General features: G+C 38.1%; 1 pseudogene; it reads left to right on the plus strand.

Moving 5' to 3' along the window:
- Positions 1–256: 256 nt before the first annotated feature.
- Positions 257–2,435, plus strand: LOC120612351 (keratin, type II cytoskeletal 8-like; annotated as a pseudogene).
- The last annotated feature ends 11,927 nt before the right edge of the window (positions 2,436–14,362 follow it).

The following is a 14,362-nucleotide window of genomic DNA, read 5'->3' on the forward strand; positions in this document are numbered from 1 at the left end:
TTCTCCTCAATGAGAAGCGAAGAAAGCTAGGGACTTATCTCTAGTCTAATATGATGTCTTCTTTTCTTGCATTAATTAAATCTAGATTCATTTAATCCCCTTCTGTGTAATCTACTCTGTTTTTATCTCAAGATGTTTCATCTTAAGATGTATACCTTATTGAATCTGAGTCTTTATAAATATCTATAAAAATGCTCAGTCTCAGCAGCTTTTCAGCTCCTTCTCTAGCCTCTGTCAGTTTCGGCTCCTCGCCTCCATGTCCATGAGGGTGACCCAGAAGACAAGGGGTCCACCTGTGGTCCCTGGGCCTTCAGCAGCCTCTCGTGATAGAGTGCTCCTGGTGCCCTATTGTTCCTTGGCCTTTTCCCAGTGGGTGGATACCGGGCTGGCCTAGACATCAACATGAATCTGGCCAGGGGTTACAGTAAGGCTGGGGGTATGGGGAGGATTACAGCTGTCCAAGTGAACCAGAGCTTGTTGAGCCCTCTGAAGCTGTTTGTGGACCCCAACATCCAGGCCATAGGAACCCAGGAGAAGGAGCAGATCGAGACTCTCAACAAGAAGTTTGCTTCCTTCATCGACAAGGTACAGAGCCTGGAGCAGCAGAACAAGATTCTGGAGACCAAGTAGAACCTTCTGCAGCAGCAGAAGATGACTCGCAGCAACATGAACAACATGTTTGAGAGCTACAACAACAACCTTCCAGGGCAGCTGGACACACTGGCCCAGGAGAAACTGAGGCTGGAGGCGGAGTATGGCAACATGCAGGGGCTGGTGGAGGACTTGAAGAATAAGTACGAGGATGAGATCAACAAGTGCACAGAGATGGAGGATGAATTTGTCCTCATCAAGAAGGATGTGGATGAAGTTTACATGGACAAGGTGGAGCTGGAGTCCCGCCTGGAAGGGCTAACAGATGAGATCAACTTCTGCAAGCAGCTGTATGAAGAGGAGATCCATGAGCTACAGGCCCAGATCTCCAACACTTCTGTGGTGCTGTCCATGGATAACAACTGCTCCCTGGATCTGGACGGCGGCATCGCCGAGGTCAAGGCCCAGTACGAGGAGATTGTTAACTGCAGCCGGGCTGAGGCTGAGACCATGTACCAGATCAAGTATGAGGAGCTGCAGACATTGGCAGGGAAGCATGGGGATGACCTGTGTCGCATGAAGACAGATTTCTGAGATGAACTGGAACATCAGCTGACTCCAGACTGAGATCAAGGCCCTCAAAGGCCAGAGGGCTTTCCTGGAGGCCGCCATCGCTGGTGCCAAGCAGCGTGGGAGCTGGCCCTTAAAGATGCTCAGGCCAAGGTGGCAGAGCTGGAGGCTGCTCTGAGAAATGCCAAGCAGGACATGGCCTGGCAGCTGCACGAATACCAGGAGCTGATGAATGCCAAGCTGGCCCTGGTTGTGGAGATTGTCACCTACTGCAAACTGCCAGAGGGCAAGGAAAGCTGGCCAGAGACTGGGATGCAAAACATGAGTATCTATACCAAGACCACCAGTGGCTACCAGGTGGGCTGAGCCTAGCCTATGGGAACCTCACAAGCCCTGGCCTCAACTACAGTCTGAGCTTCCAGTCCAATTTTGGCTCTGGTTGGGGAGCATTCAGCTCCACCAGCACCAGCTCCACCAAGACCATGGTTGTGAAGAAGATTGAGACTCATAATGGGAAGCTGGTATCTGAGTCATCTAACATCCTGCCCAAGTAAACGGCTACCCGTGGTCCCTTCTTGCCTCCAAGCCTGTGGGAAAGGAGCTGTGCAGGGGAGTGTCTGGCACAGGAGACCCGCCTGAGACTGAGCCCTAGTCCTCAGCCCAACCTTGGGTGGGGAGTCTACTACGCCTCTTACCCATGCCCCCAACTAAAAGTCAAGTCAAGTGTTTTTTCCAAAATAAAGTCTCAGCTGACTCTGCCAACCTGGGGGAAAAAAAAGAAAGAAAGAAAAAAGCTCACTGTCAACTTTGTGTTCATTTGCAATACTTTTTTCTTTTATTCAACATATCTTTACCAAATGCCTGTTCACATGATCAGCAGCATGCCTGGCCCCAGAGATGCAAAATAATCAAATAAAAATAGTCCCTGCCCTTACAGAGCCTACTCTCTTAAATAAGCAGTCACACTGGGTATGGTATGTGCTTGAAAAAAAGAAAGATGCAATACAGGTAGAGTTGTCAGATAAAATTTGAATTTCAGATAAATTATAATGTACCAGTATAAGTGTCTCATGCTATCAGCAGCACTAAGGCAGTTCAGAGAAGGAACCTTTAACCTAGTCTAAGGAAATGAGAAAAGGCTTCCTGAAAGAAAGGACACATTGAAACCTAAATTTTATTTTATGTACCAAGTCCTTGTCAATGGTATTGCTAAGTAGGATTCAATTCTCTCTGCAAAATGCCTTCTGCCATTTCTTGGAGTATGGCCATTCTCTCTCTCTCTCTCTCTCTCTCTCTCTCGCTCTCCAAGCTCTGCATCTCTAAGCTCTCTCATTTCGCTCTCTCGGCTCTCGCCTCTCGCTTCTCTCTCTCTACCACCCCCCTCCCAAATGTTCTTCCCATAGCATGAGGAGGGAAGGTTTTACACGTGTTTTTTTTTTTATGTAAAAAAAAAAAAAAGAATAACCTTCAAATTGGAGTCTGAGTTGAAAATCCTTTGTCTTTATTTAACAGAAAATGGCTGCCACATACTTTCCTGTGTAATACTCCTAAGTATCTTTCTGGGTCATAGCCACTCAAGATTTTACCCCTTATGTCCATACCCGTTTAGGCTACACAACCTACTTATTGGTGGTATAATTCTCAAAATGGATCATTTATGTATGTTCTCCAAATAAAGTAGTTTTTGGATTTTATAAAAAAGGATTTTTTTTTTCATGTGCTAGAAGTACTATCCCAGCCTTTCCCTCCTTGAGTCTCTTCTGTCCTCCTTCCTCCAGTGCTATTTCTGACTAATGTGCTTTGTAAGAATGTCAGATGTTTCTGGGGAAAACAGCAAACAAACAAACCCTTACTACTTCTCCATAAGTGATACTAAAAATACTAGAATACATTTCTATATTTTCCAGTGAATAGATTATTTCAATCAGCCTATTTATAAGCATTTACACTGGTTACCACCAAATCAGTTGGGCAAGATGTTAAGGTGGTGAAATAAATTCTCTTGAACACTTGATCATTGTCACTTGTAGAGAAAGATAACTGTTTATTTTCCTAAAGAATTTAGTCACAGACAAAAAAAAGTACACTAATACCTCTTTCAACTCTCTTAGTCTGACGTTCAACCAAGATCCAGAGATATATCAAAAAGGTATGTCTGTGTAACTATAGACACTCACATCCCTGGCAGCCCCTCAGCTCATTTGCCTTTGCCAAGGGAGGAGGATCATTCCTGCCAGAAGCCACAAGATCTATATAGCACTACCTTTGTGTGTTGGGCATATCCTAGAACATCTTGATGGCTCACAATGAACCCTTTAGCTGGCCTCTCACCTATGGCAGAATTGTGTACAACATACCTAGCCTCTGGCCATAGTGGTTGGACTGGGGACAGGCCACCAACTCAAACTGAGCAGATTCCCTTCCCAGAGAATTGAGAGTGGAGATGGGGAACGAGAGAGAATGAGTCTTTCCACGTGGCTGGATCTGTAAAAGTAAATTTGGGAACTGTGACTGCCATCTGCTAATTGTCATATGGATTGAATAACTGAGAAAGCCAGATGCTGAAGAAAACAATGAAGTGAGAAATAGTGATGTTTCTGAGTTCCGCTGACCTTCCCATTCCAATTCTAGTCCTTCTGATGCCTGGTTGCTTACATTCCTGCCCATGGCTCAGTGAGATACCCCTACTTTCTTATAATTTCCATTTTCTACTTAAAATAGTTTAAGATGGTGTCTCCTATTTGTAAGCAAACATCCTGATGAATCCTGAGGGCTAGGTATTGTGTCCCCGCAAACCCATCTTATGAGACAGTTATTCCGCCAGAGTCATCCCGTAGTGTGCACACTGCACTTTCCTTAGCAATGTACTCTACTCAGCAGTCCTGCTGGGCAAGTCAAATGAGAAAAATGCATGAAGCAGATTGGGAAGAACTGGATAGAACTGAATTTGAATCTAACCACATCGTTTATTTGCTTAATATCAAATATTTGCTTAAACAAGTTCCTTAAGCTATCTGAACCTCCATTTGTTTATATATCAACACCTGCCTTGCAGGGTTGATTAAATGAAATCATATTTATAAAAATTCTAGGCACATAATAATCTGATCGCTACAGATAAAGCATGGAATGGTGATCTATAAACATTATGGTTCTTGGCCCAGTAGCTGTGGTAATATTGTGACTTCATACCCAGGGACATATATAAGGTGCTCCTCTGCAATAAGCAATGAGACATTCAGATGGTTTTCAGTTTTTCTGTTAATGACGCTATTCTGCAATGAGCATCCTTACAACTAAATCTTCATGCACATATTTTATTTTCTTAAGATAAATTCTTCTTAAGCCAAAGCGCAGGTATGTTGTCCTGGTTCTTGATGCATATTGCCAAAATTCCTTCCAAAAAACTAAACCTCCACCCCCCAGTGTATATCTATATATCAGTATACGGACAACTAGTTGTCCCCCAAACCATTCTTTCTTCTGTAATAATTGAGTTTTAACTGACTACATGGCTGCCCAAGCTGTCTGCATTTCCCAGCTTCTTTTGCTACCAAGTGTGGACATAAAACTGAGTTCTTACCATTGAATCATGAAATTCGTAACTTGTACATCATTTACATAAAAGGAAACTGCTTGCTCTCCAGTGCCTCTTTTTCTTCTTTCCCACAGGCTGGAACTCAAACCCAATTTGGACATGTAAATGAAAACAATACCCTATGGGATGGCAGAGCAAAAAGACTAAAGGACCTTGGGACCCTAACAACTTTATGGAGAAGAAATCTACCCCATCAGTAGACTGTAACACTCCAACCTGTTATATAAGTGTCTCTTTGCTACAGAATCTCAGCCTGTATCTTTCACATACACACACACACACACACACACACACACAATTTTATTGAGAATAATTGACATACATCACTGTATACGTTTAAGTTGTGCAGCATGATGGTTTGATTTACATATAGTGTGAAATGATTGCCACAATAGGTTTAGTTAACATCCATCATCTCATATAGACACAATAAAAAGAAAAGAAAAAAAATTCTCCTTGTGATGGGAACTCTTAGGATCTACTCTCTGAACATCTTTGCTACATATCACACAGCAGTGTTAACTCTGTCATCATGTTGTATATTATATCCCCAGTGCTTATTTATCTTCGACCACCTTTCTCCAATTCCGTCTTTCCTACACCCTGCCTCTGGTAACCACAAATCTGATCTCTTTTTCTATGAGTTTGGTGGGGTTTTTGTTTTGTTTTGTTTCCACATGTGAGATTATAAAATGTTTGTCTTCCTCTAACTTATTTCACTTAGCATAATGCCTTCAAAGTCCATCCATGTTGCAAATGGTAGGTTTTCCTTGTTTTGTTTTTTAATGTCTGAATAATATTTCATTGTATATACCACAATTTCTTTGTCCATTCACTTATTAATGGACACTTAGATTGTTTCCATGTTTTGTCAGCTGGTGTCTAACAGCACAGTGGAGTTAACACATTTTTTATTAGTAATAGTAAGACACTTTGGGAGTAGTGATTTGTTTTATATAATTAGTAGGGTATGTCTGTTGTATTATCCATAATAGCCAAAACGATCTATTGTCCACTTACATGTTCCAGTATTTTATTTTAAACAAAAATATTTACATCTGCATTAAGAAAAAAATTCCTTCATTATAGAAGTGCAACAAGTTTTAGTGCCAATCACTCTCCCCTTCCTCTTTACAATAGTTCTTTCAGTGTTAACATGCAGCGTGTCTGTACATTATTTCAGGTATCTAATTTCAGGTCTATAATTGACCTATGCAGATTTAAACATATACTGTGGAGTTATCTATTTATTTCCACATATGAACTTACAGTTGGTCATCTGTAAATATTTTGTAGGACTATAGGTCAGATTTCTAGAAAGTTAAATTAGTTGTAAAATTTCATTCTGAAGACCATAGTCTAATTTTTATAAAAGTAACACTCTTATTATTGCAGTAGGCCCAATGTTAACTACTTCTCTCCTATCGTAGTTTGTGGGAGTTTGTAATACATTACACTGATGTGCTATCATAATAATACATTAGTGTTAGACTACATATGAGAGCTTCTAGATTATATGTAGATGATACTAGAAATAAAGTGAATATTAAGAGAATTCATGCAAACTATTCCTGAATAGATGTTAATATTTTCATTGCTCATTAAGTAAATGTTAAATTGCCCTGTGATTAACACCTTTCTTCCCTCTCTCTCAAGTACCACAGTTATGTGCTATCTACTGTCCAATGTCTGAAAACAGTTGCTTCATTTATTTTATCCAGTTTTGTGGTTATTAATTGTGGGAAGGTAAATTCATTATACTATCATGACCAAACCAGAAGTCTCTGTGAAATATTTTTCTATGAAATTTTGAATCCTACTTTTTTCTACCTTAATGCCGTATGATAAGAGTTGTCATATTAAATAAACATTCAGGAATCAAGACAGCCCTAAGAACTGGGGCATAACATTGGCTCTTCTTCAGCTGCAGTTCATTGATCCTTCACCATGGAGGTAACCACAAGTCTCTCCATTTCTCCTCCCTCATCTGCTGCTACCACAAACTCCCTCCACATCTTCTCTGCATATATACTGCAGATCTTCTAATTTTTCATAACTTTTGTTCACTGAAGGCTTATAATGAGCTCTGCCTATGAATCCTTCCAGCTTCAACTTCAGCTCCTACTACTGACTACCAACTCACCCTCTATCTCAGGTTGAAACTCTTAGAGGCAATTTGATTGCTACCCCATCCCTCTCTGGGAGGAACTTTTCAGGCCAAGACTTTTTTCCTAGCCATGGCAGGGAAAGCAGGTGGAAAAGAGAAGTGGGTTGGTCACTCTGTGCAGAACATGGCCACCCAAGGCTTCTCTTTCATTAAGGGCCTTGGCCAGAGTTCTGTTAGGAACAGTGGATATGGCAATCGCTGAGACTGACTTAATCACAGAGATTTATTTACAAATCTATCTATCTCCTTCTAAACGTGAGCTTTTGAGGTTAGAAGGCATATTTTAGGTATTCTTTCATGCTTAATGCCAAGCACGTTGGTTGGCAAATAGTAGGTTCTCAATAAATTGTACTGAACAAATGAATGAATTGATGAATGGCTTTCTTGACTCCCCAACTAAACTGTTAGCTCCCTTGATTGCCTCCAGAGTTTAACATAGATCTTTAAAATTAACAAATTACAAGACTACCTTGGAGGTTATTTTAAGAAATGCTACTTTAAAAAAGTAAAGTACTAATAGAAGTGTTCTGTGATTTTACTTTAATGATTTTAATTAGTATCCATATTAATTTTTAATCTGTATGTAACCATTCTGGAGTGACCTGGGATAAGCATTTGTCTCCTCCTGCATCTTTAGTACTTCCCAACTAGGATTTTTAAAAACCTAATTTAGATTGATTTTCTTTAATTTCCATGAATAATATTTAACAGAAGTTCTCTGGGTTATGAAAATCATTTTCTGGAGATAGTAGGTATGCACTTCAGTATTTGCTGACTTCGCTGTGAGCTAGTGAGTCATTGACTCTGAAGCTGGAGTAGGGTTGGTTTGCACCACGGAGAACTTAATCATCCCCATGGTAACACAGAGCCTTCTTGCTTTCTACTACTTCCCGCATCTCTGTTTTAATTAAAGAAGGAAATCATTATTTACTTCAGATTTGATATTCTGATATGTTTTCAGAGCCAAATTCCTAACCTCTGCCATTATATGTATAAAACATCGCCATAGCAACAATAAAAATAGTGATTATAAATAATGTCTTCTGAAATGAAAAATGATCTGACAATTCTATAGCATTTTAGGATTCAAAAATTTTTTCTCAATTTTGTGTCATAATTATCAAGACATTAGAATTAAAATATATATAACCAACTGGCTAACTGATGATTCTTATATATTTTGAAAAGGCAATCAAAGTAACATTATCTGTTTAATTTTAAACTACTTTGCTTATGAAAGAAGTAATTCCAGTTCATTGTAGTAAAGTTAGAAAATCATGACAGACAAAAAGAAGAACATTTAACATCCAGTAATCTCCCTTCCCTGTGGCTTATTGTTTTTCCAATATCTTTTCAGTAAGTGAATATGTGGATATGGTATTAGTGGAGAGAGTGAGAGAGAGAGAGAAGACCCTCCCCCAATTTTGCTCTGTATTATAATTTTTTTTCATAACAATATATTGTGAACAGCTTTTCAAATACATTTACTACGATGCCATTTTTATTGGTTGAATACCATGGATGTTTTGTTGAATAAATTTACGATATTTAATTTAACCAGTCCCCTTTTTACTGGACGTTTTAATTTTTTCAGTCTTTCACCAATATCAAACATAAGCCAAAAAGATAAAGATAGAAAGAAAAAGAGAAGGGAGTGGGGTGAGAAAGGGAGCAAAGAAGAAAATTACAGTAAATATCTTGTGGCACACATCATTAATTATTTCCTTAGCATTATTTTGAAGTGGAATGGCTAGTTAAAAGTATGTATTTTTCAGAAATTTTGTCAAAGAACAGATGTAGTATCCTCTCTAACACTGGATATTATCTTTTAAAATAATCCTTACCAAGTAGATAGGCTATGGTAGTATTTTAACATTGTTTTAATTTGCAGTTTTTATTACTGATGAAAAATTTTAAAAATTTAATGACCTTTTTTGACTTGCCCAAAGAATTCCTTTGTCCATTTTTCTATTTGGCTGTTTATCTTTTTCTTATTGATTTGTATGATTTCTTCCCCTTTGTCCCTTTTTTCCCCTTCCAGTTTGGCATTTGTCCTTTAATTTTTTGGTGATTTTTTTTCTCCTTCCCATTTGGTGTTTGCCATTAATTTTTGGTGATTTCTGAAACACTTTTTAGTTTTTTATGTATTTTAAAAATTAATCTTTGATTCACATTTCATGCAATATGATTCCCACTCCCAAGATTACATAAAGATTTCTCTATATTTTCTTTTAGTAATTTCATGACTTCATTTTAAACTCTTTAATCTACCAAAAGTTTATTTTGACACATGATATTGTTTTCTTTCTTCCAAACAACTTGCCAGTGGTTCCTTCAATTATTGTATGATTTATACTTTCCCTGCTGATCAGAAATGCCACTTTTATTGTCTATCTACTTGGGTCTGAATTTGAAAATGTAAACCTGCCTGACAAGTATAATCATTTTCCCTCTTAACCAGCAATTGTGTAGAAGATAAAGAGATCTCAGTTCAAATGCCAGAAACATACCGAATGAAACCCTGGCTTTTTTTAAGATCAGAGAGTGTTATAAATATTTTATAACAATGCTATTGCTAATAGATTCATATTATTAGATATTCTGCTCTAAACAGTTTATTGCTATGTATCTGGGCTGTAATGACATTCTTTTGATAATATTTTGCTCAATAAGCCAATAAAGTATTGTTAATGTATTATGTATGCATAAATGTATATATTCATCATCATTATTCAGAAGCTAATTATTATTTATAAATTTGAAATGCTCAACAAATTTCATAGACAAGAAAGAGTAACTTTTTTTAATGAATTGTAGATCTTAAAATTTAACGTATCAATTCATGTTTTTCCAATACAATCACCATAATTACGCTACAGAAATTGAAATCAACTTTGCTATCCTTTAAACTGAAGCTTCAAACACATAGAAAAGCATCTGTGTGAGAGATTTATCTTTGTGTTTTAGATGTCCCCTTCACTTAAACAACAACAAAATCACAAAAATAGGTATTTCTGATCTAAACATTAAGCTTACATTTAGTTTTAGTAAAGATGACAGGTTTAATGATGAACACTGTAATCTGGAATTTACTTGGGAACATTGACTTTTCTCAACCACTTTGCCTGTAATTTAGCCAACAATTAAGCTACTTACCATTAGGCACTCCTGAAAATACTATAACAGGTCAGTTAATCCATGTAATAGCTCATTATGGTAAATGCTGGCCTTAACCATGACAATTATTTAGGTCAAATTACATAACCATGCTCATAAGGGTAAATTTGCAGAATTTTATATTGTCACTAAGGAGGTATATATATAATTCTAACCGTACATACATTCTTCCCTTACATACATTGTAAGACACTTTTAGAGATATTTTTGTACATTGATAAATGTTAAAAATAATACTTGCTATCAAAGAACAAGATTAAATCCTGTGTATGAACATGAATGAAAAAAATAGCTACATAGTGATTACCAAAATTGGGCAGAATCTCTAAAGCCTGTTCTTTTCCCAGTGCTCATTTACATTGAAGAAAACAAGCCAGGTGGTAGGGGAATTCAGCCTGACAAAAGGCATATTCCCCACCCACCCAGGGCAAATTTGATTTTATCTCTTGGCTCATATTACAAAGTGTGGCTGTTCCCCAAATCAACACTTGAGAATTATTTTCTCTTAATGTTTCTCACTTTCTTCTCTTTAATCATGCTTTCCACTGTGTATTTGAGAATATCTACCACTCCATCTCCACAGGTGTCTCACAGATGGTTTCTCATTTCACCTACTAACTTCTTGTTCTATGACCAGAATCTCTTGATCAATTCCTTCTACTTTTCTTATAAAATCCAGACTTACATGTTAGGCTTAAGAAAACCAGGCAATACTCTCTTGGGAGTTTTCCTAATTTCACTCCCATTCCTTGTCTTGCTCCCTTTACTTTTGATTGTTCTAGGCTTGTTTTCTTTCCTGTTCTGTCCTCTTCACAATCATTGTTAAATTCCCATATGTCAATCTTAGCATTCATAATCCAGGGCAAGGGAGGCAGATGTGTGGACCACACATTGCTATTTTCATTTTATGGCTCAATTCATTGAAAGCTCCATGAGCATAGGAATTATGTCTATCTTGTGTACCACTGTTACATACAGTGCCTGCCATGGTATGTTCAATAAGTTTTTATTGAATAATAATAATAATAGTCAATATTTTATAAATCTACTTATCAAATTATAGGCATTGTGCCATATACAAAGGGTAGCTCCATTGTATAAATGAAAAGACCAAAACTTGGAAAAATCAAGTAACTTGTGTTTGGTCACAAGGCTAGTCAAAGTCGAAGAGCCAAAACGTGACAATCTTGGGTATAGAAGGCCCAGTGCCCACACTCAATCTCTGCGCTAAGAGTACAGAGCCAGTAAACATAAAACTATGTAGAAGGGTTGTTTTGGAGCTAGGCAGCATGGGTTTAAATCCTGGCTCTGTCACTTAAGAATTAATCTAAACTCTGTGCTTCAACTTAATCATCCATAAAACAGAGACCACTTACAGAACAAATATTGATTGGTCATTCCACCTCAGAGGTGTTCTCCAGTCTGCTGCATTACATTTGCCTAGTTTGACACAATTGATGCTGATGATTACCAAGAGCTGAGACCTCTAGAAATGAAGGCTTAAATCACCCTAGTAGGCAAAGTCTGCGGTCAGCTGTGCTATGAGCTGCAAGCAAGGAAACTTGGAATGGATAGTCATATTTACCAGTTATAAACTCATTAATGGTAGCAGAAATGAGTACTCTGCATATACATTGTGGGAATGACTGAAGACTGAAAAATTACCTTGCATTTTTTTCTTTTAAAATAAGAATAACTTTTCTTATCTTTCCTTTTTTCCTACAGCAACCATTGCCACCCTGGGCCCCAACAATTATTTATAGAGTATACTGTTAGTAATTATACTTACCATTTAGTTCTTCAATTGCAAGACCATAAGGAACCACACCTAGATGACTGTAAGAAGAATGGGTATTTTATACCCAGAGATCAGGACTATGAGAGTAACCCCAAGATATTCCTTCCACCAGTTAGATGTACCTTTGGGCTCAGAAAGGGGACAAGTGCAGGAGCTTTTGTAGTAGAATGGCTGGATCAAATAGGCTGGTTGCATTTTTGCCATTGTACCTGTGGGGAAAGGTAACTAAATAATAAAATACAACAGATACTTCTTAATCGAGCCACTCAGCTCCCTCCCCAGCACAGGGATGGAACAGCAGCAAACATTCATACACATAACTTGCAATCTAGTCGTGGCTGAGTGATGTGGGAGGAGAAATCTGACCCATACAGCCAAATAGACTTGCTTTCCTAGCAAACCTAAATTTTGAACTGAGATGCAAATAGACGGGAGTTGCTTACAGCCCACCAAAAGGACAGTTTATGGATTCCTACTACTGAATTTTCCTGGTTATACTATAATTCCCCAAATTCTGTAAGATACCCCCATATCCTTCTGGTAAAGTCAACTTAACTAGCTAGAGTTGTTATTTGCAATCAGAAGAACCTTAACTCCTGTATTTCCTTGAATAGCTTTCTCTCATGCTACTTCTTCATGTTTTACCTCTGCCTTCCACCCAAGCATTGCAGTTCACCAAAAATGCCACATTCTGTCTCACTGAGCTTTTGTTGTTCCCCTGCATGAAATTCCTTTCCCCTTCTTCCTGAAAACTTCTAAAGGATTATCTCCTCTGTGACACTTAAGATTGTCACTCCATACTTACATACATACTGTGTTAATTTGGAGGGTCCTCCACTATACCCATAGGGCTTATCTTGCTATAATTGTGGCGCTTGCCATTCTGCACTGTAGTCCCTGACGTACATGCCTTTCTTTCCTATTAGATGGTAAGTTCCACAATGGAAAGGGAAACTTCCCATTTAACTTTAATTTTCTAGTTCCTTGTTACAGTGCTCAGCACATAGGAGACCCATTAAGTAAATGGGTAAATGAGTAAACAGTTTCTCCTTCATCGTGAGAACACGTTCAGGCTGACCTACTGGAAGAATGCGAGACGATGGAAAAGCCAAGGCCTTTATAGATCTGATGGCAGATAGCTGATCTCCAATATGAGGGTTCAGCCAAAATTAGTAGAGCCACTTCCCCAATCCACAGCTGACTCAGAAAACGAGTAAACTCAGCTAATTCCAGAAGAGTTACCCGACTAATAACATATAGACTTCTAGGAAATAATAAAGGGTTATTGTTTTAATACATTGACCTTTGAGGTGGCTTGTTAGGCAGGATTTGTGTGACAATAAATAACTGTTACAATATCTGCAAGTTAGGTTTCACCTATGGATCATGAACTTGAAAGCTTTGCTAGCTAAACAAAGGATTTAAAATCCAACAACTGCTTTAATAAGTCCCAATGTGAATTTGAAGAATGGATATATTTGTAAACCAGTAGAAAATAAAATTTGTCACTACTTTCTAATGTTTTAAGATTAGTATAAGACATTTTAAAAACCAGATTAATTAAAAAAAATTTTTTTAATATCTTTAAGAAAAAATCAAAAGTAAAGTCAAATCACTAATAACTCTCTTGCTATTTCTCTGATCACTCTTTTGCCCTTGCCTGTTGTCATTCTCTAAAGATTTCCTTAGTCTGCTGCTCATCCTCTTTTACAACCATCTATAATCACTTGCCTATAATCTTGTCTTCAACCTCTTCTCTCTGTAAAGCATCCTCAGATCTGCGCACCTAATCCTGGTCACTCCATTTATGCTTTTTCAACCTCAACCACCTCCATTTCCTTAAGACCTTATTTTGCTTGTTTTTTCAATCTACCCTTCCTTTGTTTCTTTTCCCTTGAACTACATGTGTCCTCTAGCCTTTGCAGTTCTTCCCTGACCCTGCTTCTTTTTCAAGCTATTGTCCCATCGCTCCCTTTACTTTCACCGCTAAACTTTTTGAGTTTAAATTCCTTGGCTCCAATTCTTCCCCTCATTCCTCTCTTAGCTGTTTGCATGTTGACTTCTGCTCTCTCCTGTTGGCCTTTTACTTTAGGGACACTACTTCCAACAATGCCTCTTTGTGGTGTCTCACCATCTTGCAACTCTCCCCTCACGGTTTCCTCTACACTATGCTTTCTTGGTTCCTATTAAGTATTCTCTTACACATTTTTTCCTTTTTGCTTTTTGTCCTTGGACTTCTTTTTACTCTACCATTCTTAAAGGTCCTCATCCACTTCCAGAGTTAACAAATATTTATTATGTGCCTAACATGTGCCTGGAACTGTGCTGGCCCTGGCGATACAGGGATGAACAAACGAGAACCTCACTACACCTTGTAGTACTTACTTTTCCTACCTCACTGCAGATGCAATTAGCAACTAAATCCTGGAAATTGTTTCCCAATGCTCCTATTACTTCATGA

The sequence above is a fragment of the Pteropus medius genome, unplaced genomic scaffold (genome assembly GCF_902729225.1).
Source record: "Pteropus medius unplaced genomic scaffold, Ma_sr-lr_union100, whole genome shotgun sequence".
NCBI classification, from domain to species: domain Eukaryota; kingdom Metazoa; phylum Chordata; class Mammalia; order Chiroptera; family Pteropodidae; genus Pteropus; species Pteropus medius.